The sequence below is a fragment of the Culex pipiens genome, chromosome 1 (assembly GCF_016801865.2).
Source record: "Culex pipiens pallens isolate TS chromosome 1, TS_CPP_V2, whole genome shotgun sequence".
NCBI classification, from domain to species: domain Eukaryota; kingdom Metazoa; phylum Arthropoda; class Insecta; order Diptera; family Culicidae; genus Culex; species Culex pipiens.
The window spans coordinates 15,083,825-15,109,431 of record NC_068937.1 but is presented as its reverse complement, the minus strand read 5'-3'; the positions used below and the strand labels follow the sequence as shown (position 1 = coordinate 15,109,431).

Here is a 25,607-nt window from a genome sequence, read left to right as displayed (position 1 = left end):
TGTCTTCAATTGTCTTCAACTGTCTTCAATTGTCTTCAACTGTCTTCAATTGTATTCAATTGTATTCAATTGTCTTCAATTGTCTTCAACTGTCTTCAATTGTCCTTAATTGTCTTCAATTGTCTTCAGTTGTCTTCAATTGTCTGCAGTTATTTTCAATTGTCTTCAACTGTCTTCACTTGTATTCAATTGCTAGTTCTTCTTCAATGCTATTAAACAGTCCTTAATTTCTTTACCTGCTGTTTAGTTTTCTTAAATTGTCTTAATTTGTCTTTAACTGCTTCTTCAATTGTCTTCAACTATCATCAACTGTCTTCAACTGTCATCAATTTTCTTTGATTGTCTCCAGATGTGTTAATTTTTTTTTATTGTTCCAAATTGCCTTTAAATTTCTTCAGACATCTTTCAATGCCTGCAATTGTCTTTATGCCTGCAATTGTCTTTATTTGCCTTCATTTGTCTTAAATTGTCTTCAACTGTCTTCAATTGTCTTCAATTACATTCTGTTATCTTAAACTGTCATTGAATGTCTTTAATTGTCTTCAGTTGTCTTCAATTATCTTCAACTGTCATCAATTGTCTTCAGTTGTCTTCACTTGTCTTCAGTTAAATTCAGTTATCTTAAAGTGTCATTGATTGTCTTCAATTGTCATCAATTATCCTTAATTATCTTTGATTGTCTTAAATTGTCTCAAACAACTCTTTCAAGTGTCTTCAATTGTTTTCTAATGTTCTTATTTTTCCACTTTAATTTTTTTAGAACTAAAACAAAAATTTCGACAAAGTCAAACCCTTTCCCAAGCTGTCCCAAACCTCACCCCACTGCACAGTTTTCCCGCACCGATTTGGTACGTGCCGTCCCAACCGCCATTATCGGGGCGGGAAAGTTGTCTCAGCTCAATTTCCTCCAAAGAAAAAGAAAGAAAACAAAAACCCCTCGGTTTCGCAAAGTCACACGCGCAAGTCATCTATAGGGTCAAGCCGGCAACTTGGTGAGAAGACGAAAAAAAGAAGGGAAGGAGGTGGGACGGTTTTGATAGGGCCAGTGGTCATTAGTTAATGGCGGGCTTAATCAATTAGAAGAAGCGGAATTATCTAATCGGCGTGGACGGGGTGGAATGCTTGTTTGAATTTGCTAAGCCGGCGCAGATAAGCGACAGACGCGGACTAATTGAGGGGTTTCAACGGTTGGACGTTCTGCGCCGCGCAACTTTGTAGCTTTTGGACGAGTGGTGGGACGGGACGGGTTGGAGGAGGTCGGTTGAAAGTGAAACCGAGTCGGGCTTTGTTGATCTTCTGGTTCAGAGGGCGATCGTTGAGTTGTTTGTTTCGATTGCGTCAGTTTGGTCTAAATTGTCTCAATTGGCATGGTTGGTTTAGCTGAGGTGGTTGTCTCAGTTGATGTGGTTGTCTCATTTAATGAGGTTGTTTCAGTTAATCTGGTTGTCTCAGTTGATACGGTTGTCTCATTTAACATGTTTGTCTCAGTTGATGTGTTTGTCTCAGTTGATGTATTTGTCTCAGTTGATGTGTTTGTGTCACTTGAGGTGGTTGTCTCGGTTGATGTGGTTGATGTGGTTGTCTCAGTTGAAATAGTTGTCTCATTTGATGAGGTTGTCTCAGTTAATCTGTTTGTCTAAGTTGATGTGGTTGTCTCAGTTAATCTGTTTGTCAAAATAGACGAGGTTGTCTCAGTTAATGTAGTTGTCTCAGTTGATATGGTTGTCTCATTTGATGAGGTTGTCTCAGTTAATCTGTTTGTCTAAATGGATGTGGTTGTCTCAGTTGATGTGGTTGTCTCAGTTAATGTGGTTGTCTCAGTTAGTGTGATTGTCTCATTTGATGAGGTTGTCTCAGTTAATTAGTTTGTCTCATTTGACATAGTTGTCTCAGTTGAGGTGATTGTCTCGGTTGATGTGGTTGTCTCAGCTAATGTGATTGTCTCTTTTGATGAGGTTGTCTCAGTTAATCTGTTTGTCTAAGTTAATGTGGTTGTCTCAGTTAATTTGTTTGTCTTAATGGATGTGGTTGTCTCAGTTAATGTGGTTGTCTCAGTTGATATGGCTGTTTATTTGATGAGGTTGTCTCAGTTAATCTGTTTGTCTAAATAGATGTGGTTGTCTCAGTTAGTGTGGTTGTCTCAGTTAGTGTGATTGTCTAATTTGATGAGGTTGTCTCAGTTAATGAGTTTGTCTCATTTGATGAGGTTGTCTCAGTTAATTAGTTTGTCTCATTTGACATAGTTGTCTCAGTTGAGATGGTTGTCTCGGTTGATGTGGTTGTCTCAGTTAATGAGTTTGTCTCATTTGATGAGGTTGTCTCAGTTAATTAGTTTGTCTTATTTGACATAGTTGTCTCAGTTGAGGTGGTTGTCTCGGTTGATGTGGTTGTCTCAGCTAATGTGATTGTCTCTTTTAATGAGGTTGTCTCAGTTAATCTGTTTGTCTAAGTTGATGTGGTTGTCTCAGTTAATCTGTTTGTCTAAGTTGATATGGTTGTCTCATTCAATATGGTTGTCTCAGTCGATGTGGTTGTCTCATTTGATGTGGTTGTCTCAGTTAATCTGTTTGTCAAAATAGACGAGGTTGTCTCAGTTAATGTAGTTGTCTCAGTTGATATGGTTGTCTCATTTGATGAGGTTGTCTCAGTTAATCTGTTTGTCTAAATGGATGTGGTTGTCTCAGTTGATGTGGTTGTCTCATTTGATGAGTTTGTCTCAGTTAATCTGTTTGTCTAAATGGATGTGGTTGTCTCAGATGATGTGGTTATCTCAGTTATCATGGCTGTCTCATTTGACATGGTTGTCTCAGTTCATGTGTCTTGTTCGTTTCTAATAAACCTTTTTTTGCCTGAAATATATTTCCTGACATAGGTTATTATGGTTGTCCATCCTTCTTTTTGGCTCTAATGGTGTCGTTTAGGTTAATTGAGTTTGTATCCCTTGTCATGTTATCTCAATCACTTTTTGTTTAATTGGTCTTTTTCAGTTTTAAATTTTCCTCAAGTCTTTATAGAATGTCTCAGCTACCTAAATATTTTTCAACGCTTTAACCCTCTACAACCTAACCCCGCCTTTAGACGGGCTTCGATCTAAAAAATCGCCAAAAATCAATTTTCCAACCGATTTTTGATCTTTTAAAAGCATTGGAAAGAAGAACTCTTAAAATTTTAGAAAATTTATGGGTTGGAAGTTTAACTTGTTTTATGTGACTTTGCCAATGTTTTTAAAAATGTAATTTTTTTAGGGGTGAACTTTGGCTGAGTTTTTTACTAACATTTTCTAGATTTTCAGTAAACAGAAGTATGCAGTAATTTTTGTAGTGTCCCAGACTAGGCCTCTACGCATTGTTTTGCAATTTAAATGATGATGGTGCCATTCTATAGCAGAAAATGTGAAAAACATACAAAAAATTGAAAAAGTGACTGTAAAAACGTGAAAAAATTAGATAGGCAAAATGTAATTATATTAGGTGATAGAATAGGCCAAATACTACCAAAAACAAACATAAACTAAACAAGATAAATGCAAATTAAAATACTAAAAATAAAACAAGAAAAACATAAAACAAGAGAAGTAAAGTTTTTCGTAGAACAAAAGTTGCTCAAAATGACCTCCTGAACACGGGAAAAATAAATATTTTCGAAAAAAAAAATTGGGCAGTAGAGGGTTAATTGTCTAACTTTCAAAAAGTTCCAACAAATCTTTAAGCTTTCTTGTCCCAACTTTAACCGATTTCTAATCTAATCACTTCCGTCCATAATTTGATGCAGAAATGCGAGATTCTCTTCCTCTCAAATCGATCCATCCCCAATTAAAATTCCCCTTTCAACCAAATATTTCCTTTCCATCGTCATCGCCCGAGGGCAACTTCCCAAAATAATATGGCCTTTCTCACCAACAACTCACACGCTAACACCCCCCGCTCCAGGGCTTAAATTTTGGTCCACAAATTTGCTTCACTTTCGTTTCCTCGCTCCCCAGACAAAAAAACGCTGACCACCTGTAAGATCCGAAATTTTTTGGAGGTCTCCGAAAAAAGCAACTCTCACTCTCCGCAAAAATTCTCTCCCCCCGAGGGCATAAAAAATCTCGTTTTTTTCGGACTTTGAAGAAAGTGGCGAGCCCCTCGGATGACGATTTCCTGAACGAGGGGTAGGGCAGCAGGGGGAGAGGGGTCGACGGATGCAATGTGTCATTAATCAATCATAAAATGTTTATGTGCGTATCGTTGGCACACTCGGGAAAGGGGGACCGCGGCACAACATTGACCGATGGGAAGGTTTTTTTTTCTTTCGTTTTATGTTTTTATTTTTGCTCTCGCGAACGCGAACAGGTTCACAGTGTTTGTGACGGGGGGAAGAAAGGGGCATTTGGATTAGTTTATTTTATGATGATTGTGTGAAGGGGTTAATAAATGGCGTGCTGACTGTGGTTTATTTTCGGTTGGTGGTCATAGTTTTTCTTTCACGAAATATTTATGGTCATGCCTTACGAGTATTTTTCAATAAGAAAACTATGAAGCTGTGAAATATTTTTTTGTTTTTATTGATTTTTAATTTATGTCTAAATTCAGGTATATTCTGTATGAAACGAGATTGACACGAAATAAATATTTAACTTTTGTTGATTCTTGTTTAAATAAGATTTTTTTTGTTGCCGATTCAAATGTTAGTTTCATTGTGCGAATTATTTATTTAAAAAATAATTTTGAAATTTTTCAAGCGACATTCTTATTTTTCAATTTTATTTTATTTCGCTTCATACAAATTAAGTTGTTGTTGTTGTTTTTATGGTGAATAATTTTAGTGGAACTATTTTTTTAAAGAAAAAATATGAATTGAAATGCAAAATATGAACTGTTTTGAAAGATACGGACGTCCTATTTTAAGGCTAAAAAAAATAAATATGTGAGCTATGCAGTACGTTTCGCAAAATCGATTTTTCATATTTTAATTGGATGAAACCATGTCCATTAATTCCTTAGGTCAAAAAAATAAAACATTTTGTATCATTTTTTCCTCCATACAAGTCTCCATAAAAGTTTTGGGGCTTCCCATAAAAAGTATATGCAAAAATTCGAAAATGTGTATCTTGAGATGTGATTTTGAGATCGATTTGGTGTCTTGGGAATAGTTGTAAGGGTATGACTAAAACAACAAAAAAAAGACAAACACAAAAACTCCATTTTGATAAACCCTTCGATTTTTGCATTTTATTATATGTTTTAGTGGAGAAAAAATACCGACTTATGAGCTATGAGGTATGATGGACGTTTTATTTTTCACCAAGTTTTCCGTTGCAAATATTTTTCAATGTTTTGTGTATTTTCGTCTCCGATAGACGAAAATTTACACCTTTTTTTTTTTTCAGTTAAAAACATTTTTTCCTGAATTTAATCAAAAGTTCACAACAGTAATTTTTCAATCGAAATTGAACTTAACACCCAACATTGATTTTTAAGAAGCTTTTTCGATACTTTCCAAAAATAACTTTAAAAAAATAACTTGGCGAATAACGTTCGTTAGCATTTTTTGTCCTCTAAAATACATAAAAAATAGGGGAGTAAAGTTTGTCAAAAACAAGATTTTTTTATGCAAATTAATTTAAAAAAAATGTATTTTTTCCGTGCTCCTTTGTTTAACAGTTCTGATAATTACCTACAACTTTGTCGAAGACACCAACTCGATCTGAATATCCTTTCTCAAGATACAGATTTTCCATTATTTGCTTAGCACTTTTCTATGGACAGACCACGATTTTGTATTTGGTTCTAAAGAATTGATGGGGAAAATTTTCATAAAAAAATCCAAAAAATAAAACTTCTTCAAACAGTTTTCTACCAATTGATACTGTTATAGGACAAGGTGATTAAAAATATATTTTGCTTCAGCATGGTCTTTGGGGTAATTTCAAAGAAAGTTAAATAACATGGAAATATACTTTTGTTAGTGTGTAAATTGTAGCATAATATATTATTTTAGATCTTTCAATGAATATTGGAGCAATTCCAGCTCAAATCAGGATTTTTTCTGGTACTTTTGTACCCGACCCTCTCCGATTTCAATGAAACTTTGTAGACATGTTATCCTAGGCCTATATAAGTCATTTTTTTGTATATGGTATTTGTGTATTTGAGAAGGGCGTAAGGTATTTAAATATTTTAGTATTTTGCAATTTAAAAATTACTGTATCTCGAAGCCGTTGCATCGTATCAAAAAGTGGTCAAAGACAAACTTGTAGGAAATTGGACGGGCTTTCTGAAAAAAATACACTGAAACAAAAATACACGCCACTTTTATGACATTTTTCAATTTTTAAGTTTAAAAGTTAAATTTGAAGGTGATGTCACGATTTTTTTTTCGTTCAAAATTTTTGAGGAAATACTCTAAGATGTTACCAAAAGACTGACGAAAAATGCAGGATGGTATGTCTCCTCTAAAAAAATACAAAAATCATTTACTAAAACTGTTTTTTTTGAAAAGTGGTCTAAACGTCAAAATTTTAAAAAAACCGGTAGTGGGAATCGATTCCCCAGATAATTTTACATAAAAGTCTCCATATTGACCATTGTCCTATGTCCAATCCTTGGGAAGATACAGCGATTTTAAAAATAAAAATGCTAAAAAAACGGGATTTTTGGCGGTTTTTGGCATTTTCTATATGACAGACTTGGTTTTTCAGTCTCGTAAATATTTTTACCGGAAAACTCGTCCAATTTCCCATAAGTTTGGCTTTGACAGCTTTTTGATTTATATCGTTTTTATATTTACGTAATCAAATTTACTATCCTGGTTTCTACCACACTGAAAAATATATTCTATTTTCAGTTATAAGCAATGTAATTAAGCTTTTATATGTAAGCCCTTACATCCAATTGAAATGCTGTCAAAGGCAAACTTATGGGAATTTGGACGAGCTTTCCGGTAAAAATATTTACGAGACTGAAAAACCAAGTCTGTCATATAGAAAATGCCAAAAACCGCCAAAAATCCCGTTTTTTAACATTTTTATTTTTAAAACCGCTGTATCTTCTCAAAGATTGGACATAGGACAATCGTCAATACGGAGACTTTTATGTAAAATTGTCTGGAGAATCGATTCCCACTACCGGTTTTTAATAATTTTGACGTTTAGACCACTTTTCAAAAAAACAGTTTTAGTAAATGATTCTTATATTTTTTTAGGAGAGACATACCATCCTGCATTTTACGTCAGTCTTTTAGTAACATTTTAGGCTATTTACTCAAAAATTTTGAACGAAAAAAAATCGTGACATCACCTTCAAATTTGAGTTTTAGACTTAAAAATCAAAAAATCTCATAGATGTGGCGTGTATTTTTGTTTCAGTGTATTTTTTTCAGAAAGTCCGTCCAATTTCCTACAAGTTTGTCTTTGACCACTTTTTGATACGATGCAACGGCTTCGAGATACAGTAATTTTTAAATTGCAAAATACTAAAATATTTAAATACCTTACGCCCTTCTCAAATGTTATTCTCGAGTACTATTGGCTCCATATACACAAAAATGACTTATATAGGCCTAGGATAACATGTCTACAAAGTTTCATTGAAATCGGAGAGGGTCGGGTACAAAAGTATCAGAAAAATTCCTGATTTGAGCTGGAATTGCTCATTGATAAAAATTTATGAATATGAACATATTTCTTTGAATTTTCAGAAATTTCTGAAAAAAATATCATATAAAATAATTTAAAAAATCCTCAAGCAAGTTGCTTTACACCTGCCGATGAAATATTTGGAATAATCCTGCAAAATTTCAAGGTGCCATTTATCTGACCCGGGGATTTTTTTTATCTGAGATTTATGCAATGAAACACACCGTGTTCAGAAACAATTTCTTGTTTTTTTTTAAATTATTTTACAAGCGAAAAGTGCCTTCTTAAATTTTAAAAATATTGAGTTGTGGTCATTTCTTGGATTCTATTGTCCATGTTTTTTTCCATCCATGAAAACATATTTTTGGAAAGAAATGAAATTAATCTAAAATTTTCTGATTTGGACGTTGTTGATTCCACCTTTAATTAAGATATAACCATGCAAAGACATACAATTAAAAAAAAAACAAGTCACCCACTATTTTCAGCTCCCATCGATTACTTATTCAATTCTACAATTAAAAAATATTTTCGAATTGTTTAACAAACATACTATCACTGATCGACAAATTACAAAACGGAAATCATACTCTTTCGGTTTGTTTAAGGTGAAACGGGACGTCAGTTCTTAGACAACTTCTATTCAACTTAAATCAAATTCTGAACTTGACAGATTGCTTGCTATCGTTTTATTCATCGTCGACAAAGCACAGAACTTGTTTAAGTTACGGCATTTTCAATAATTTTTTTAAAAAAACTTGAGTCGCGACTTCAAGATGGCGGTGCCTTTCCGTTTCACCTTAAGCCTAAAACTTGGTTTTTCAAATGTTTCCCAAAATTAACAATTGTATATTTAGATGAATTGATTTTTGTTTTGCTTTGAAAAAATGATTTAAAAAAATTATTGCAATAGTTCCTATTAGGTCACAGCTCATTATACAACATTTTTAAACGAAATGTGTTAAGTTATTTGAAGACTCAAGGCAAATAGATTAGATAAGGTGAGGTGGGTAGATTGCCTATATGGAGAGGCGTTTTGCATGAATTAGATTGGCATCTCTAGGGGTGGGCTTTGCAGGTGTCAAAGAAATAGCTTAAAATACGGATTTTATAAGGAGACTTTCAGAAAAGAGCAATTCGCTACGAAATCGGTCTTTTTTTTTAATTTTAGTTTTTGTATTTTTTAATCCGGCTGAAACTTTTTTCTTGCCTTCGGTATGCCCAAAGGAGCCATTTTCATCATTAGTTTGTCCATATAATTTTCCATACAAATTTGGCAGCTGTCCATACAAAAACAACTGGCAGTGCGTGGCCGAATGGTTACGCTGTCCGCTTTGTAAGCGGATGATTCTGGGTTCGATTCCCATCTGCTCCAACCTTCCATCGGATGAGGAAGTAAAATGTCGGTCCCGGCCTTGGTTGTTAGGCCGTTAAGTCATTCCAGGTGTAGGAGTCGTCTCCATGCCATAAGTACAAACAACACACCAAACCAAGCCTACTCCGGTGGAATCGCTGGCGGCGGTTGGACTCGCAATCCAAAGGTCGTCAGTTCAAACACTGGGGTGGAAGGTTCCTTGGAGTAGAAAGAGGTTTGGGTGCCCTCCCCATTCAAGCCTTCGGACTCCTAGGTTCGAGCAGAAACTTGCAATAGAGACCACAAAAAAGACCCGGGGGTCGTTAATGTGGATGGTTGGATTTTTTTTTCCATACAAAAAATATGTATGAAAATTCAAAAATTGTATCTTTTGAAGAATTTTTTTGATCGATTTGGTATCTTCGGCAAAGTTGTAGGTTACACTGAAAAAAATGATACACGGTAAATATTTTTCGGTGATTTTTAATTTTACTTTTTGTCACTAAAACTTGATTTGCAAAAAAACACAATTTTTATTTTTTTTATTTTTTTATATATTTTAGGGGCCATCAAATGCCAACTTTTCAGAAGTTTTCAAGTTGTGCAAAAAATCTTTGATCGAGTTATGAATTTTTGAATCAAATCTAATTAAAAAAAAAAAACGAAATATTGGTCGCAAAAATTTTTCAGCTAAATTTTTCGATGAAAAATCCAATTTGCAATCAAAAAGTACTTTAGTGAAATTTTGATAAAGTGCACCGTTTTCAAGTTATAGCAATTTTTAGGTAACTTTTTTGAAAATAGTCGCAGTTTTTCATTTTTTTTTTTAAATTAGTGCACATATTTGACCACTTTAGAAATATTTTTTTTTGAATAGCTGAGAAAATTCTCTATATTTTGCTTTTTATAGCTTTGTTAATATGACCCTTAATTGCTGAGATATTGCCATGCAAAGGTTTGAAAACAGGAAAATTTCTGTTTTCAAAGTCTCTTACAAACAACCCACCATTTTCTAACATTGATATCTCAGCAACTACCCAGTCACGACGTTCTAGCAGGATTCTAGCAGAGTTCTTACAAGGCTGGATATTCTTAGAGCATTCTAGCAGAAATGTTCCATCGTTCTAGCAGGATTCTGACAGAACCAGCTCTGCTAGAATATTTCGTGACTGGGTAATGGTCCGATTTACAATGTTAAAATATGAAACACGCGTGAAATTTTCCAAACTCTTCGAAAACAATATTTTCAAACATTTGATATTAAGCCTTTTTGGAATGTAAGTCTTGATTTAAAACGCATTTATTTTTTGTATTTCCTCATTACTTAAAATTCTGTACCATTTTCAATCTAATTTGAGATACTCTAGCCTCTCCACACCAATCGCCCTCCCCCTCGGCATCAAGATGACAACTTGAGCCCCGTCGTCGCAATAACCGCCAACAAGTGACACACAGCATCTCTACTCTGCACTGCTCATCAGCATCCAAGAGATGCCTAGTTCCACTAATATAAATGCAGGCAGGCAAAACAAACCAGAAATGAACTGAACAAAAAAAATCACTTAAAACCAGACCTCAAGCAGACATCAAGTCGCGGCGACTTGGTCGCCGCGGGAACTTGACCGACCGAGGGGTAAGCCAAGTGGGTTGCGCTGCTTCTCCGTTACGATTATGATTTGGAATTTACTGGGGGGGCCCCGCGGAAGGGGGAAGAAAATTGGAGCGGCGGGTTGTTTTGGCGGAAAGTGAAACCCAAGTCGAGGGGTCTCACGCGGTGTCGAGTTGACGAGGGGTCTCAAGATCGCAGAGACTCCGAGTTGAGTTTGAAGGGGGAAGACAGGTTGGAATGTTAAGTAGTGCACTGCGCGGTTATTTGTTTTGAATTTGTTGCCTGTTACGGGGGACGGCATGAGCAGCAGCAGAAGAGGAAAGTTTGAGGCTGTTTGGAGATGAAATTAGTGTCGTCGAGAGGAGTTGTTGGAATTGAACTTGGAGGTGAGAGAGCGCGCGGGGCAAATCAGCGTGTGGTTTGTCAAGTGGACGCAAATTGGATTGTCGGGAAAATTGTTACAAATGAAGAAGGAAGAGAGTTCAATGAGGCATGAAGAGCAGGTTTGATATTGATGAGATTTTCTTTTCTTCAATAGAAAGATAAAACATATTATCACATCCGTGGAACTCTGAACAAATTTCTGCTCAAAAAGTGTGACGAGAAATCAGTTCATTAGTGTTCTACGATAAATTTGTCCTGAATGATTTCTCAGCACACTACGATCTCATAAAAGAAAATGTATACCAGTTAGACTGACATTCGTGGCAACGAATCAAAACAAACAAGCTCATCACGATTTGCATAAAAATCAACTAAAAATTGAGTGAAAATGTGTTTCCGTTAAACTGGCCATCACACGCAATGTTAAGCGTTTTGCGTTTTGCGTCTTCCATAAACAACCATCTTAACAAGAGTACAGATTGAAAGTTAAAAAAAACTTGGCCTGGTGACATCAACTAAGACAACAGAAGTGATCACTTGGAGGCACATTTAAAATTGCTTCATTGAACCACTTGTTTTCAAATAACTACCGTACCTTTCAAGCGTAATGTTTATTTCAGTTCAACTTATGTCTTCTTTGTACAAGATTCATAAAAATAATGCTCGTAACAAATCCAACTATCCCCAACCACCGGAAAATAATCCATTCAGATGGCACTTCTCTGGTTCTCGATCAAGTGATGTTCACACTAAACATTTTTCATCAGATTTTTTTTTATGGAAATCCGTTTCTTTTAGGACGCAATGGAATATGAACGAAAATGGTTCCTGAAGATGGACGGAAATTTGTAAACATTAGAAAATTGTTTTTTTTTTGCATGGCCAGCTACGATGTTGTTTTCTTTTATGTGTATAACAGTTTATGCCAGTTTCTATCAGTCAAGGGGTTCTAAAGTTGTGTTTCGAGTTATTTGCTCAGGCTGGAGAAAAAATCGTGCTGTTGATCAACCCCTCGGTTAAATCTATTATAAAATCTGTTATAAAAGTTGGAGCTCTCCACCGCTAGAGGCAGCACTGTATAAATCCCTCTTTTTGAATCTCAAGTTCTACCGATGTGATATTATGTAGTAAGATTTCGTTCTAAGTTTAACATTTTATCATGTTCAAAATTTAGGTCACAGACAGAAAAGTACATGTCATGATTCCATGATTCATGATCCCAACATATTTTTTTAATTCATGAATTCATGTTATGAAAAATTACTTTTGTGAAATTTCGATCATGCGTATCGTTTTTAAGAAAAATATGTTAAATTGCAGAAAAAATTGCCATTTACAAAATAAAAAATGACCCTTTTTCTTGATTTTTTTATTACCGTCGACTGAGACTAATCCTGACTACAGTTTGAATATGGAAAGCAGTTTTGAGAGCTCTTGAAAGCTTGAAATTTAGTAAACGATGCACTTTTTTTGTAATTCTGTGCTTGTTCTAATCGCATCCAATAAAAAATATATCCAAATATTATGCAATGATGGATTTTCATATATTTTTGGTATTTTTTTAAATATACACGTTTATTCAAATGAAACCATACTTTCCATGAGGTTTCTCATCATTACACAAAATTATCACAATATATGAAAACTTGAGTATTTTAGATACCATTGACAAATTACGTAAATATTTTTTCTAAGAATCCTCACAGGTTTACGTGGTTCGTGAATAGCCTACAGCAACAACATTATAGTGGAAAGTTGCATGCAAAAATTAGCAGTATTTAACTTTTATTTTGCATACTTTCACATACTTATTTTTATGTTTCAAAATTGCATGGTTGAATCTCAAATTAAAACTAATACCGTATATTTTAAAAATATTCAATTTTTCATAATTTTCATTATGGATATACATAGAACCATGCAAAATTTTACAGCTTTTTTTTTGTAAAACGTTAATTTTATTACAAAATACCAAATTTTATGATGAATGAGTTTTATGAAAATACTCCGATTTCCATAATTAACATAATGGTAATCATACCACTGGAATTGTATGCCAAATTTCGTATCATTTAATACATATAGTAAAAATTATGAAATTCGATCATTTTTACAAAATGCGGTATTCTGTGACAATTTTAATATTTTATTCTAAAAACTCTGAAACAGTCAAAATCAACATACACCCAGAACTGGGCATCGGCATACGAGAGGATAAAGAGCACGATTCGGTAGTAAAATGGTACTGTGTGCGGACGGAGAGGATAAATCTCAAAAGTACCGAGAGTACTTTACTCATGGGTTCATCTTCAAAAAAAGTTCATCTTTCAAAAAAAAAGTACCGGTACCGAGACTCGAACCCAAGACCTTAGGCATATTGAACCGTGCCTTTGCCGTATGGGCCACCATGGTTCGGTGACTTAGTGGCGTTCATTTGTCCTTTTAAGCCACTCAATAGGATGAACTGTTCCAATGAACGAATGAACACGCGAGAGGATTATACTCTCGCAAAATAGCACTTTCCTCACGTTTCTTTTCGTGAGGACTATTCCCTCGTTCTTATACTTTGGGTGTACATAATTTTGGATCCTTTAATACTTATATTAAAATTAAGAAAATTTAAGTATTTTCCCATTTGATGAAAATTTGAGTATGCAACAAAATTTTAATAAAGTGAAAATGTATAATTTTTGATATTTATTTCGTCGATTGATACCCATCTTGAAAGTTATACAAATTTGAGTATTTTCATTAAATAGGTATTTTGTAAAATTTTAATATGTTACTAAAACCGTCAAAATGCAAACACAATTTCGCATCTATTAATACCCATAAAAATCATGCGAGTTTGAATATTTTCATGACATACGGTATTTTGTGTAAATTTGAATATTTTAACATAAAAAAGTAATAAGGTGAAAATGCATACAAAATGTCGATGCCCATATTAAAAATTTAAATAAAATGAGTACGGTAGATTGTGAAAATTTAGTTTTTTTTTCAAATTAACAACAATTCTGTGTACTTTGTGAATATTTTGGCTTTTTTACACAAAAAACTCTCACTAAGTGAGAATGCATAACAATTTCAGGAGATTTGACAATGAAAATTATGAAAGTTTGAGTATTTATACAGCAATTCTATTTGAAAAGAGCCTAAACCGAAAAAAAAGTTCTCCGAACGGGCTCAAATTTTTTCTGGGGGTTCCTTGGCCAAAATAATTAGACCCGTATTTTTTTGTTTGGCCATTAGGGTGACCTACGCCGTGTTAGGGTGGTCTGAAAAATTGCCATTTTTGTCATTTTTCGCAAAAACTTCTTTTTTCGAAAAATCATACCTCCGCGCCATTTCATCCGATTTTAGCTGTCTTAGATGCAAAAGAAAGGTGATGAGTTTGGCTATTTGGGAAAAATAGTAAGAAGTTTTATAAGTATAGATGTTATGGTACCAAAAGTTGCGTCTTTCAATTTCAAAAATTTTGATACCAAAACATCTACACTGCCCGTGTTCGCATAAATGTCCCATATGCAAAAAAACAAGCTGAGAAAAACGCATTTGAAGTTTGTCCCACTCATAAGGCTACGTGTTAAGTTTTCGTTAAAAAACTAGATTTCCTCCTGATTTCCAGAACAAAGTACTGGATGTTATAGGCTTTTCTGAAAGAGCACACGATTTTGAACCAAACTGCATCATTAACTCAAAAACGATGAAAATGCATATGGGACATTTATGCGATCATGGGCAGTATAGGTCATCGCTGAAATTTTAAAGTTATCGCAGTTTTAGTGAATAAAGTTGATTTTTTTCCGATTTCGTCATTTTCCTGTTTTTGCGCAAGCGCGTCGAAAAACTCAGTTTTGCCTTCCTCACTGAGGTAAGGCTATAATCCTGCTCTAGAAATGAACTTCGTATAAAAACGTCGTAGACCCACCTTCATGTATACATATCGACTCAGAATCGAAAACTGAACAAATGTCTGTGTGTATGTGTGTGTGTATGTGTGTGTGTATGTGTGTGTGTATGTATGTATGTGACCAACAAACTAGCTCATGTTTCTCGGCACTGGCTGAACCGATTTGACCCGAACTTGTTGCATTCGACTTGATTTAGGGTCCCATAGATCGAGTTTTATTCAGATTGAAGTTTCGATAAGTAGTTCAAAAGTTATGTATAAAAATGTGTTTTCACATATATTTGGATCTCACTTAACTGTATGTAAACTATGTCCGGGTCCATCATCCGACCCATCGTTGGTTAGATTATCAAAAAACCTTTCCAACGAGTCCAAAACATTGAAGATCTGGCAACCCTGTCTCGAGATATGGCCCCTTAAGTGATAATGATGTACTTTTTTGAAGCCGAATCTCACTTAAATGTATGTAAACTATGTCCGGCTCCACTATCCGACCCAACGTTGCTTAGGTTATCTAAATACCTTTCCAAGGAGTCTAAAACATTGAAGATCTGGCAATCCTGTCTCGAGATATGGCCACTTAAGTGATATTGATGTACTTTTTTGAAGCCGGATCTCACTTAAATGTATGTAAACCATGTCCGGATCCACCATCCGACCCATTGTTGGTTACGTTATCAAAAGACCTTTCCAACGAGTGCAAAACATTGAAGATCTGGCAACCCTGTCTCGAGATATGGCCACTTAAGTGATATTGATATACTTTTTTGAAGCCGGATCTCACTTAAATGTATGTAAACTATGTCCGGCTCCACTATCCGACCCGACGTTGGTTAGGTTATCAAAATACCTTTCCAACGAGTCTAAAACATTGAAGATCTGGCAACCCTGTCTCGAGATATGGCCACTTAAGTGATATTGATGTACTTTTTTGAAGCCGGATCTAAAAAATAGATGAAACTTGTGTACAGCCATTGTTGTGAGGAAGGCTCCAACCACATAGGTGGATTAAGTTAGTTTTTATTTTCAAAAAATCATAACTCCGAAATGTACGGTTCGACATCCCCAATTTTTTGATATGTTATGTACAATTTTCTGAGGAATCCGATAAAAATACTTTCAGACATAGGCTCTTTGGTCACGGTCACGGTCAAAACGCGATTTTAAGTTTTCATACGACCTTTTCAAATGGTGGTTTTTGCAAAAATCGAAGAAAATTGCAATTTTTCGGACCACCCTAACAAGGCGTAGGTCACCCTAATGGCCAAACAAAAAAAATACAGGTCTTATTATTTCAGCTAAAGAACTCCCAGAAAAATTTTGAGCCCGATCGGAGAATTTTTTTGTCGGTTTAGGCTCTTTTCAAATGGAATTGCTGTATAATGGTATTTTAAGTTTTTTTTGAATTATTAAATTTTTAAACTACTACAATATCAAAAAATCATGTTAGTGAAAGCTTAAAATGTTCAATAGGACTTGGTATCAATACGTTAATTTTAGAAAGATATTTTAAATATTAAAAAAACTGTGAGAAGAATTAAACATAAACATGGCTCTTTTACACAAAATTTAGAATAATAAGTGTTTAATGATAAATATTAATTGGTAAATTAATAATGAAACTGTAGACAATAACACGATCAATTCGAGCGAATGTTCTCCACTAGATGGCTCTAGTGAGAAGGGGTCAATGGGTGTTTGAAAAAAAATGCTGAATGGTTTACGTCTGTTTGTCTGTGATACAGTGTAAATTGCAGACTTCTTTTTAAAAATGTTGTAGGTTTTTTTTCAAGATGGATGGGAAACTTTAATCTAACAACTTACGATCACCACAAAAAAAACAATGTGTTGGAATTGAAAATGCCATGAAATATAAATAAATTAATTTTTACTTGAAGATTTAAAAAGGTATAAAAAAAACTAGCTGAGGATACAAATTTATTCATACGAAAATTTCAAACAATATCGTTCTAGAATCACTTATGATTTAAAGAGATACAAAAAACGAGAAATGTTTAAGTTCGTTGTGTTCTAACAAAAATGCTTTTAATAATAGGGTCCAAATGTCCTATGTCAATTTTTATGAACAACGATGAAAAACACGCTTTAAAACCATTTCTGATCACTTTCCTTTCATTCTAACATAGAATAGAGAAAGATAGAATTGCCACTCATTTACCGACCGGGGGACAAAACTGTGCTGCCTAACTGATGCCAGCGGCGAAACGGGGAACTACAACACCCTGCGCATAATACTGTCAAGAATGTGGAGAACTGGTTGGCACATATATATTATTCATTAAAAATGTAAAATGATTTTAAAAAAAAACATGGAAAACAAATCAAAACAATTATGAAAATTCAAGATAAGTGCATCCCTTAACTAGGATATTTTGCTTTAAATAAGATTAAATGATTTTTATTTCGCATCAGCATTTTTTTTTTCTAAATTTCAAGATTATGCCAAATAAGTTGACACCCGTTTTCACTTCTCCAAGACATCTGTTTTGTCATGTTGACATTTCGCTGTCGCTGTCAAACCAAGTAAAGAATCGGAAGAGGAAATGACTATTTTGCCGTTCGGAGTGAAGAAAAGTGGTCGTGGTGTTCCAGCAAAGACTCCGCACTCCAACTTAAACCGCAATTTGCGCCTAATCCTAACGTTCTACCACCTTCACTAGTCTCGTCTTTTCATCCGGCTTCCAAGCACCATTTCACATTTTTGATTGCCAACTGAACGTCAACAAGCCTTTTTCCATCTGTCACTGTCAAACAAAACGCACCCTCCAGAATGCACAGGGCAGTTCCATCAAAGTGCACAGTGCGCATTTCGACTGAAGTTCCCCGTTTCGAGCAGTGGTGGCGCTGTCGGCAGTGTCGCTTGACGTTTACAAGGGGGAATCGGCAAGTGGCAATTCTACCTATCTCTATTCTATGATTCTAATGAAAAAACATAAATTGGCAAGACAACATTTTTTCGATAAGTTAACTATGGTCCCCTTGGAACTATCTGTCAAGTAGGACCTTTACTGTCATGAAGGGCCGAAAAGTTAGCTTTTTTTTAAATTGATTTAAAAATCAATTTTAAATCCTTTGCGGTTGTACAAAGGATCATTGTACGCAGAAAAATAAGCTTTATCGTTGTGAGAAATAATATCACTAAATTAAAGTATTTCGTTTCTGACCAAAATGAAAATCCATCAAAATTAAGCTTCGTTTGAGTGCGGGCTGGCAAAATTAAATTTTATCAAATGCATTTGATTTTAATTGTGAACGGCAAAACTCGTTCTGCCACAAACAGAGTATAAGTCAAAGTCATTTTCGTGATTTTTGTACAATGTCTTTTCTAGTTGATTTAGCTTGATATTTTTAATTAAGTCAATTTGTAAAAATATTTTGTTAAATAACAACTACATTTTGGAGATAAACCTCCTAATCATAAGCTTGTTCTACAAGAAGACCAATAAATTCCAAAAACTTTCAGTTTTTACCCTTCTCATACTAATTCAGAAAGCGAAATCTTCCGGTGGCCAAACTCCTCAAAGACCACTTCTCGTCCCATGTCGTCAAATAGCCGCCGCGCCACTGATTGCCACTAGTGACCCACAGACTCTCTAACCAACCGCTAATTTTCGCTCTCGATCCCTCCCGGCAGGCCGGTCAGCCCGACCTGCCGGGAAGTCTCGAAGAAATAAAATGTGTTTTATTTTTGCCTTCATTTTTATGTGTCTCCACTGAAGTCGCTTTCAACGGCGTTTCCCACTCTATGGCCGTCCAATTCCGTGGCATTTCTCGAGATGTTATGACGGAAGAGGGCTGAAAAGTCTCTCGATTAGTCAATTTTATGGGTGATCCATATATTTTTAATTAGTAATAAAAATAGGTGTAGGATTTCTCGAAACTTTCTTCCGCCGATTGCCGAACGAAAAATTTATGACACTAGAATTAGCGTGTAGAAACGTCAAATTATGTTTGTGGCGCCACCAGTGGTGCAGCGGCTGATCTTTGAACTAAACTTTTTGATTCGAATTGACCGTTGCTATTGAGAAGTCCATTTGTCTGTGCCGGCAAAAAGCCGTCACCAAAGTGTGTCAAATTAAGTCGACATCCCTGAGAACTGCACCTGTCCTCCAGCAGCTGCTGCCACCACACAACAGCCAGGTGAAAGATGATAACGACGGTGCACAACTTTTCTTGTGAAAAATTTCCAAGACCTTTTTTTTCAAAGGGTGCGTATGTGGAGATGAATTGTGAGCTCTTCTTGTGAGGGCCTGGGTTCAAATGGGGAAGGGGGAGGGAATGTCTCGTGGTATTTCCGCGTGACATATAGAAAAAGAAAGTGAATTGTGGGAGCCACTGAAATGGGGAAGGTTGGCGGAAAAAAATTGCGGTGTAAATTGGCCATTTGTTTGTGGAGGCCTTTTCTTCATGTGAAAAGTGCATCTTCAGGGATCATCGAACGATGAATTATGGCGGAGACAATTTGAATAATGTGGACGGTTTTGCTGGAAATGTCAAGCAATGTTATTGTTTTGCTGAGCTCATGCAGCAAAAGCGCACTAAACCCAATATTGAGTAAATTTCTTGAACGTGTACATTTGACAGGTCGAAAAAACAGCTTACTGTTAAGCGCACTTTGACAGCATGGTACACGCTTAAAGAAATAACTCAATTTTGAGTTTTGTTCTCTTTTGCTGTAAAAAAAAAACAAAACTTTTGAGACATTTTTATAGCAAAATTGAGATAATTATTTGCTTCAAGACGTCTATCCATTATTCATCAACCAATTTACACCCTCTAAAAGCTCAAATCGCTCAATTAACAAGCTCAACCGACTTCATAATGACTGCACTCACATATCGTACACCGTAATCCACCCTGCCACTTGTATAACATTAATCCCAAAAACGAAAAATGAAACCCTGCTCCAATGACCGGCTTTTAGGCACGGTGGGAAACCACCCCCTTAAGGTTTCGAAACCATTTCACCCTGTAATTGTCGATATTTTGGCTAACAACCTGCAATCCATACCAAGGTTGGTTGGTTTAACGAGCCGAGCGCCCCGAAAACTGCAAGTTGTAAACCCAATAACGGTAATTCACCTGCTTCCCTTATTTTTTTGCCAAGGCCGAATTAAATTAGGCATAAAAATTAATTTTGCTCTCGTTTTTTTCGTCTTAATTTTGTGGGTTGTTTATTTTCGACGAACTTCCGTGATTTTTTTTTAGGTTAACCCATGCAGCAAAAGTAGCTTAAACCCACAACTTGGCTACGTTTCGCTGAGCGTGTACGAGATTTTTGACAGCTCGCGCCGTGCGACACTGAGTCAAATTTGCACACTAGATTAACTACCTTGAGACAATCAAAGCTCGTAATTAAGGTTTCGTTCCAAGAAGACGAAAAAAACGGTTCTTCTCGCAAACTCAGAAATCGGTAACGGTTTGGGCCAGTTCCATACTGACCCACTCTGGCGGCATCCGAAAATTCGATGTGGTCACACCTTGGAGTACGAAGAGACGGTGTCATCAATTTGTCGAGTTTACTGTTAAACGAAAAAAAGGGTAATAAATAACTCACACGCCGCACGCGCCCAAGGGGAAGTGTGGTTCCGGTGCGCGTTACGGTTTATTTTTTTGTGGGTATTTATAAACCGATTCCAAATTTCCAGACACTTGCCACTCGGATGGCTGCGAGGTACTGGATATGTGCATTAGACCAGTGCATCATTCTCAGCGGGAGACGTCATTAGGAGGAGAAGGCAATGCTGAGAACTGAGCGTAGACTGGAGTGGATCGAATTTGTGGAAATTTATACAATTTTCACTAAACGTGTTACGGCTAAAGTGGGTCAAATTGTTAAAAATACATTTGAGATAGATTGGTGGTAATTGGCTGGATAATGCGTTGCAGACGTTAAAAGAACTATTAAACCGGAGGTCACAGAAAAACAAACCTTCAATCACCAATATAACGGTCAATTTAAATGACCGAAACTCACCACAGAAAATTTTAAATTCACCACCTTATGCCTTAAACTGCATTATACTGTCATTCACAGATTGATAATTTTAGTGACTGATGGGTTTTATGTTAATTAATCTTTTCATCTATACAAAAGCTGGAATCAATCAGTTTGACATTTTGTGGTGTTCTTTAAAGGGAAACAACTATGCATTTTTTTCAATTTATGTTGACTAATGATATTTTTTTTCCTACAAAATTTCCCCAAACAAATCAAGAAGTAAAATAATGTTTAAATCTAATAAGGCTATTATATAATATCAAATCATATTTCCAGTTTTTGTTATTGTTTTTGTATAAACTTCATCTCAAAATCAGGGTTTTTTTTTTGAGTTCACCATCGCACGTTTTTAATTGCATTTGATGGTTGCTTTGATATTTATTCTTACTGAATTTTTGTTGTGGTTCTTCAAAGGAAAATAAATTGACAATCATTTTTTTTCGAATTATTCAGACAAATGTAAGTTTTATTAAGTGTTTCGCCCTACTAAATAGCAAAACTAAAACTTATAGAAACGATTGTAAACCTTATGAGAATAAATGTTTTGACGGTAATTTTTGTATTTATTATCAAATATGGATACTTAGACTTTTTACAAATATCTATATTTTAGGCCACACCGTCCACACAACAGAAATAGTCGTAAAACTTAAGAATTTGTTTAATTTGCTTTTTTTATTTTGCTTCAAAATTTAGTAAATAATTTTCTAGTTTTATTGAATAGTTATTTAACTGAAACCCATCACGTGATTTTTGAATTCACCACCGCTCACTTACACGCGTTTGACAGTATGAAACTGTAGGCACTAACACTATCAAACAATTCGAGCGATGCGCACATTCACAACTAGAAGACTCTAAGGAGAAGTGATCGATGAATATTCTATTAAAAGGCTTAATATTTTACGTCTATTTATCGGTGATACATCATTGTAAATTGTAAATTGCAGACTTATTTTTCAAAAAAAATATTTGAGGATTTTTTTTTTCAATGTGTATGAGAAATTTTAATCTATCATTTTACGATCACTATGAAAAATCCTTTACTCTTTACTGTCCAATTTTTTTCGATTTTTTTCTGTGTTTAGGAGGGCATTTTGAGCAACTTTTGTTCTATGAAAAATATAATTTTCTTATTTAATATTTTTAATGTTTCATTTTTAGTCTTTTATTTTACATTTATCTTGTTTAGTTTCTGTTTGTTTCTGATAATATTTCGCTAACTCTACCACCTCTTATAATTTTTTGCTCATTTTTTTTCATGTTTTTACATTCACTTTTTCAGTTTTTTGCTTGTTTTTTTTTACATTTTCTACTATAAATTGTAATCAAAAATTCTTGGAGGCATAGTCTGGTACACAACAAATATACATATTTTCACATAATATGGAGGAAATTTTAGTAAAAATACACAGCCAAAGTTGCCCAAGAAAAAAAAAAACACTTTTTTAAAACATTGGCAAAGTCACATCAAACAGGTCTCACTTCCAAACAGTAGATTTTTCCTAAATATAAAGAGTGAAAAATGAAAAATGATTTAGTTTTATAATTGTTAGGGTTGCTCAGGTTGAGAAGAATAAAAAAGTGACAAATTTTTTCCTGTTTTATTCGCTTCTATAAGAAGCACCGAAATTAATGATTAAATTTAACTTTTTTTATTTCGGATTAAAACCCATTTTTGAAACCAACACGAAAACAAAGTTTTTTTTAAATATTTTATTTATTTCTTGTTTTTTTTATAAAAAAATGTGCTCAAAAACACTTCAAATTCATTGGTCTTGGCTCACAGTTTATTTAAATGTGCCTTTTCTAACTTATTCAAAATTCTAAGAAATTGAAGCAAATTGACTTATGCTTATCTATGCTCGAGGAAAAAAAAATTAAAAAAAATTTAAATACAACTTTCAAGCCAAATTATTGACAGTTTTTACAAAATATTTAATATTTATAGCAGTTATGCCACCGTTTTCAATTATCTAGGTTCCAATGAACAAAAACGAAAAAAAAAATCTTCTTAAAGTTGGACTCTTTATTCGAGCTAGAAGCTTGAAGCCCATAAATTATGCAAAAATAAACGTTATACAACGTATTTAAAATATAATTTTTAGTAATATAACATTTTCATTAAATATTTCTATTTAAAGGTAATAATATTTTTTCTCTCTGATATTATGAAGAAAATTTTTGAGAAAGAAAATTATAAGTATAATTTAGTTGGCCTAATTAGTTAAACTAAACACAAAGCAAATTTTGAACTTCTTACATATTTATTCTTTTTAAATTAAAAAAAAAGTTTCAGAACATGCTTCAGTAATGTGACAGTTAGCTGCTTCCAAAAGTTTGTAAAATATTGATAATTTCAAGATACTATTTTTAATTAGATTCTAATAAACAGTAGATACAAATCTTTTGCTCATGATTAAAAATGAATCGAATTTCTTCAAATGTAGCCTTTTTTGACTAATTCAAAAGTCTAACATCAATTTCGAGAATTTTAAAATAAAATTAAGAATAGATGAAAATTCACTTAAGGTACACAGAAAAAAAAATGATGGTAATATTCATCAGGAAATGGTGACAGATTTTGAGGCAAAATAAATGATAAATTTTACCCCAAAAAATGATGAATTTTCATCAGTTTTTGATGAGTATTCGTCAGGTTCACATTTTTACACATTTTTTATGTAATATTACACAAATAAAGAGGTAATATTCAACCTACCAAATTTTCAACATTCCAAAATTCAACTTTTTTTTCTGTGTAGTACAAATTTTATTTGTAGTTTTTGTCACTCGTTCCTGGTCTAGAACGAGGAAAGATATAACAAAAAACTTAATCAAAGTTCAAACATAATTATCGTAATTTTATATCAAAAGTATCACAAAATACTTGATACATAATAGTAATTTTGCTACTACTATCAATTTGCAAAGTTTCAACGAATTCATGGAAAAAAATAATCACATGAAAAAATTGAAAAAAGGTAAAGCTTGCATTAAATTACACCAATTTTCTTCCTTAAAAATTAAATTTCATTAAAATTGCTGTTTTTTTTTTTGAGAAAATTTTGGGAGACAAAAACTTAAAATAAAGAGATTTTTTTAAATTTTTTGTCTCCCAAAATAATAAATCTAATAAGTTTAAAATACAAAGCAAGTTTCAAACCTCTTATTATTTTTTTTTTAATTTATATAATGCTTCAAACTTGTTGCTAATTGTTTGGAAAATATTTATGATTTTAAGAAATTATTTTTTATCAGATTCTTTTTAAACATAAATCATTGTAAACGCTTATTTCAAAAAACATGATTCAATTTTAATTATTATTTTGCCCAGCTTCGAAAATTCGAAAAAAGACGCAAAACATAAAACTTTCAGAATATCTGTTTGGCTTATTTTATAGAATTTTAAAGAATGGTTATATAAAATACAACTTACAATAAATGTTTTGCTTGATTCTTTCTATTTAAAGTTTGTTACAAAAATATTATAAAATATCAAGGCCAACTTTTGACCATCAAAGATTCATATCAACATGAGTCAAAAAATTAATACCTTTTTGTTGAAATGAAAAACGATGCAGAAAATTAACTAAGCTTGGGAGCCCAGGTGTTAAAGGATATAAAAATGCGTAAAATCTCAAGAATTTTGTAATTTATTTATATTTTTGACTCCTAGCCACATAAAAATTACTAACTTGGAATTCCAAAGTGACGTTTTTTTCAATTTAAAAAATCGCAAAATATAGCTTTCCCTAGTCCTGGTTGAAAATTACCTGTGAAAACTGGGCTGCCGCAGGAAATAAAATCTCCTTTTAAATCCAATCAAGGGACAACACACCGCTCCGCTCCGCACTAAACCACGCTGGATCTGCTTTCAGCTTCAAGTTCTGATAGTTCAGCGTTCACTTTCCTCGAAATTGGGGATGATCTTTTTTTTATTTTTGTTCTGGCGGGTAAAACTTTGCACTTTCGCTATCCGTTGAATCACTTTTGTTTGCTATTTTGCTGTTGTTGTATTTTTTCCTGTTATTTTTTGTTGAAACACTTTGAATCTTTTGAGCACTTTTATTCGTGGAAGGTTGGCCTTCAACACTCACAATCACTGTTTGGTAATCCTTGTGGCACAGCTCTCAAGTCTTCCTGTTCTGGAGTGACTCTAGGTCACAAAATCCACCCCGGAATATCCGGTCGGTTCTGTCTGCAGCTAATCCACCTTGACACTGTTTCAAAATTGTCACACAGGAAAAACAAGTGCACAAAATCGCGACCAAAACGCGCGGTGACTTCAACGCGGCGCTGCCCGAAAATAAGCGACGAACCCCCAATATCACTAGCTAGGCTCCGGTTTTCGCGTCCGGACGGTGCGGTTGTCTCGACAAGAGTGTTTAATTCACCTGTTGGCTTTCAACGTTATACTTCATCGGCGTGGCGAGACATCAGACTCCAGGAGATCCAAGCGCGCGAAACGATCGCGAAACTTGTGCGAGAGAGAGTTTGAGATTCTGTGGGGTCCATCGTGGAGACTGGTTTTGCGCGCTCTCACTCTCTCGCGAGCTTTTTTTTTTCTCGATGGAGTCAAGTCAGGTTCAAGTTCGTGCTCTCACCGCAAGACGACAAAAAATCACTCTCACTGAAAAATAAAAAAAAATCTTTGGTTCGTTTTTTTCCTCTCATTTAACGAGGGGGTCTCAAAGTGAAGCGATT

The 25,607-nt window shown here is 34.4% G+C and overlaps 1 protein-coding gene across 1 annotated transcript in view; it reads right to left on the bottom strand.

Moving 5' to 3' along the window:
• The window catches only part of LOC120424696 (uncharacterized), a 107,769-nt gene extending 82,474 nt beyond the window's left edge, over positions 1-25,295 (bottom strand). Inside the window, exon 1 of the mRNA XM_039588875.2 lies at positions 24,677-25,295. The gene's annotated coding sequence lies outside the window, so the exon portion shown is untranslated. The remainder of the gene's footprint in view (positions 1-24,676) is intronic.
• Positions 25,296-25,607: the final 312 nt, after the last annotated feature.